This window comes from Macadamia integrifolia, unplaced genomic scaffold (assembly GCF_013358625.1).
Source record: "Macadamia integrifolia cultivar HAES 741 unplaced genomic scaffold, SCU_Mint_v3 scaffold_3A, whole genome shotgun sequence".
NCBI classification, from domain to species: domain Eukaryota; kingdom Viridiplantae; phylum Streptophyta; class Magnoliopsida; order Proteales; family Proteaceae; genus Macadamia; species Macadamia integrifolia.
In genome coordinates, this window is record NW_024870666.1 from 274352 (window position 1) to 278402 (window position 4051).

At 38.9% G+C, this 4051-nt stretch overlaps 1 pseudogene; it reads left to right on the forward strand.

The window, feature by feature from the left end:
* The first annotated feature begins 1779 nt into the window (after positions 1-1779).
* LOC122071655 lies at positions 1780-1898 on the forward strand (annotated as a pseudogene).
* The last annotated feature ends 2153 nt before the right edge of the window (positions 1899-4051 follow it).

Sequence of the window (4051 nt, forward strand, 5' to 3'; positions counted from 1 at the left end):
GCCACTAGTGGGTCCCACACTTAGGTAGGATGTCCTGGAATCACATCTACAGTCCACTTAGGATTTTAGAATTTTCAAGCATTATACCATACTCCCTTGAGTTCCATTTCATTGGAAATCCTTAAGTACACAATTCCCACACAGGGCTTAGGGCATGCTGATCTGTTACCCAGCAAAATTGGCCACTGGCACTAAAATTAGCAAATGCTTGGGCAACAACCGGCTAGCTGGTTGGACTTGTCGGTTCTCTTGTTTTCTGCAGAATCCGATTTTGCCTTACTGTGTTCTTTTGTCCTAGGTACTATTAGGCTGAATTGGGCCTTTTCCTCTCTTCTATATCTCATTTCAACATACTAGGCAAGAAAAGTTAGGGTAAGTTTCCCTCAATGACCCATATTTGGGTTTCCAATTTTTAATATTAGAATCAATATATTCGATTTTGTAGAATTTTAGTATTTAACATAAGGTATATCAAATTTGCAAAAATTGATTCATTTCCCTATTAGTTTTTCCCAATTCAGAATTAACATATCAGCCCATGCATGTAACAGATACTATTTGAATTCAATTTGAGCACATTTGAGTATCTTAGGGAAGGAATTTATAGAATTAAAATCTAAAATAATTTCCTATTTTGAGGTTTAACAGAATTTTGCCTTGGCTAATTTGGGCTCCAATCTCTTTCCTGAAGTCCAAAGTGGTCAAGTGCGGTTTGAAGGCTCAAGTTGGATCTCCTATTGACCCATTTCTTGCGTCCAATTGTTGGAGTTTGGGTGATTAATTTCGGTTCTACAGAAATTTAGGGTTTCACAGGGACTTCCACAAATCTGTAGAATTGAACCCTTATTCCCAAGTTTACTTCATCAATTAAGGTTGGAGTCTAGAGTTTAAGGTCATAGGGTTAAATTCCCTCCATAATTAGATTCAAGTAAGACTTTTAGGGAAGGAATTTGTAACCCTACCAGCTGAAATAATCCCCTATCTTAGGTTTTTAGTAGTATTCTACCTGTACAACCATAATTCTATTCCAATTTACACTATTCCCTACTAAATTGGTAGAAACCTTAGGTTCTAAGGTTTAGCAAGGATGGAATTCCTGCAAATTAGACCCCCACATCCCTTCTAAATTTAGGTCTTTCTTTATTGGGCAGCTTCTCAACTCCCAAGGACTTCCTGGCAATTCCCAATTGAGTTGAAACCCTAACCCTAATTTCCTAATTAAAATGAACTACCAATTACTTTACTGTGGTGGGTAATAGGACTCACCTGTGGGCTATGCTGATCCAAGAGCAACATCAAGTGAAGAAGCTCTCTCTAGACTTCTCTTTTCTTTCCTTTTTTTCTTACTACAATAACAGCCACGATTTGGGTGAGGTGCTGCCCTAACAGTCCTTTTATAAGGCAGCCCAAACAGACCCTTAACAACCCTAAGGGTCTGTTTGGCTGGCCCTGTTAAGTTAATATAACTAAGTCATATATATATATATATATAACTTAAGATGGGAAGTTATATATATATATATATATATACATAACTTAAGAGGGCAGCCACTTAACTATATTAATACTTAACTAACTAATATCTAATTAAATTTATAAATTGTTTCCCCCACTTAAATTACTAACTTTAAAATCTACATTTCATTCCTTATTTAGACTTAGTTACATAGGGGCAGAATGTGGATTTGCATAGTAGGGCTGTGGACCCCATAGTGCAGAAACATGAAAAATACATTATGGTAGGCAAAACTGGCTGATGGGTTTTGGACCTACCCGTTTCGGTCCGATCATACCAGCACTAATGCACTAGATACCATAAGAACTCCACAGTTATGCATGCTTGGGTGAGAGTAGTACTAGGATGGGTGACCCCCTGGGAAGTACTCATGTTGCACCTTTTTTTTTTTTTTTTTTTAAATATTTAGTCTTATAATTAAATTTTCCTCTTCATCAACACCTCTTGATGAGTTCCCCAGTGATATTGGTAGGCTGAGCAGGAGCAGGTGAGGTCACTTCTGCCTTCTTGGCACTCCATAGTTGCCAACCATGCCAACATTAGTTTCCTCTGCTCTTTCTTCTTGCCTATCTACAAGTAAGGGTATAAATATCAGATTAGGACGTCACATTACTAGAGTGTTGTCGACTAGTTAATGCATAATTCTCGAGTTGAACGGCCTTGGGAGCTTTTCTCTCTTCTGCATGATATTACTCTTTTATCTCAAACAATTGGGTCTGTAATATTTAAGAAGATAGATATATACTTGTCATCATATCCGAAAGTCAAAGGGGTGCAAGGGAAAATATTTCCATTGTGGTAAGATTTCCAATTTTCATCACATGATCAACGACTGAAGTCCCTGGGGCAACTTAATACTATGAAAGGTTGAAGTGACTGCATGGCGAGTATGGCACTTTTGCTTGCCAAATTTCTCATTTAAATTATTTATCATGTCATATGCCTTAAGCAGTTCCTCAGAGGATTTAACAATGGTCTTATCTAGAGAACTTGGGATATAGACATAGGCTAATGAATCTTTCTAAAACAAAATTTCATAAGCCTCGATTTCTTCAATGTCAATGAACACTATAAGAAAAGCTATTTTAGGTGATGGGAATTTGTGATGGTAAAACTGTTTCCGTCGCCTATTATAATATATCCTATTATAATATATGGCATCAGTAAAATTTCTTCAATTTCCAATTATCATATTTAATCATGATAAAATATCTTCCATTTCCTATTATCATATTTAATCACAATAGATTATGTCTGCCACCTATCATAATATTCTCTGATGATAAGCTTATCTTGTTATGCATAGGAAAACTAAAGTTTAACACTGGAACTAATGTGGATGTACTAAGTTATTTCAGTTAATGAACTCTTATTGTCTCATTATAACAAAAGAAAAAAAATCATAAACAAATGGTTTGAAGACGATACCAAAGGGTCTGAGAGGTGTTTTAGGGTTTTCTTTCATTGTTTACTAGTCTATAGGTAGGATGGAGAGAGGGGAGGGCAACTCTCTAGCGGGCGAGAAACGCCTTGGGCACGCCCAAGACCCCGATGGTGATCATAGAAACAACGGTCGACAGGCCTTGATTATTGATTTCATGAGGCCTGTCCTGCTACCCACGGTGATGGATAGACCTGCAATGCCGCCACCAAGGCCCTCATTCTCAACGGTGGTGGGAAGAGGATTGCCAGAGGTGGATGATCTCCTTGATCCTATCCATGCTGGATCCCTAACCAAGGTGGTTATTCCTCAGGATGCATATGAGGAGCGACTGCAGCGGTTTCGTTTTGCCTTAATCGGTAAAGCGAACTTTGGATTCATATCAATGGATTTTATAAGAAAGGAGGCAGCAAACTCATGGAATCTAAAAGGAAAGGTGGCTCTATCGGCGATGGGGAAAGATTCATCCTTTTTCAATTTCAACTAGAAGCAGACATGACCATGATACGGCGCAGAAGCTCTATCAAGATTGGAGGGCAACATGTCAAATTCCAAAAATGGAGATAGGATTTTAATATTCATGAAAAACAGATTGATAAGGAAATGGTCTGGACCAGATTTCCTGATCTTTCTTTAGAATACTGGCATGAGAAAATTCTCCTTACTATGGCTAAGGCAACGGGTAGTCCCATGGCCATCGACAAGCACACTCATGCAGTTACAATGGGAGGTTTTGCAAGAATCCAAGTTGAGATGGAAGTCAGTGCTAGCCATGTTGATGAGATACATGTTGAGAGAAGGGTACCAGGCTCCGATGAGATCTTCTTATTCAAACAACAAGTTATATACGAAGACAGCTTGGGACTTTGTGGGTTCTGCAAAAAGGCAGGCCACTCGACCTCTGACTGCAGAATTAGGAAATCAGTGGAGGGGAAGAAAAAATCCAAAACACATGTGACTCCTGGAGCGGTGTATGTAGATGAGGCCAATGCAGAGGCTTCCCATGCGCCTTTGGTCAACAATGGTGATGAGGGCCACCTCAATAATGGTGATGATGCTACTGTCCAGCAGGGAGAGGAGATCGATGGTAGCAG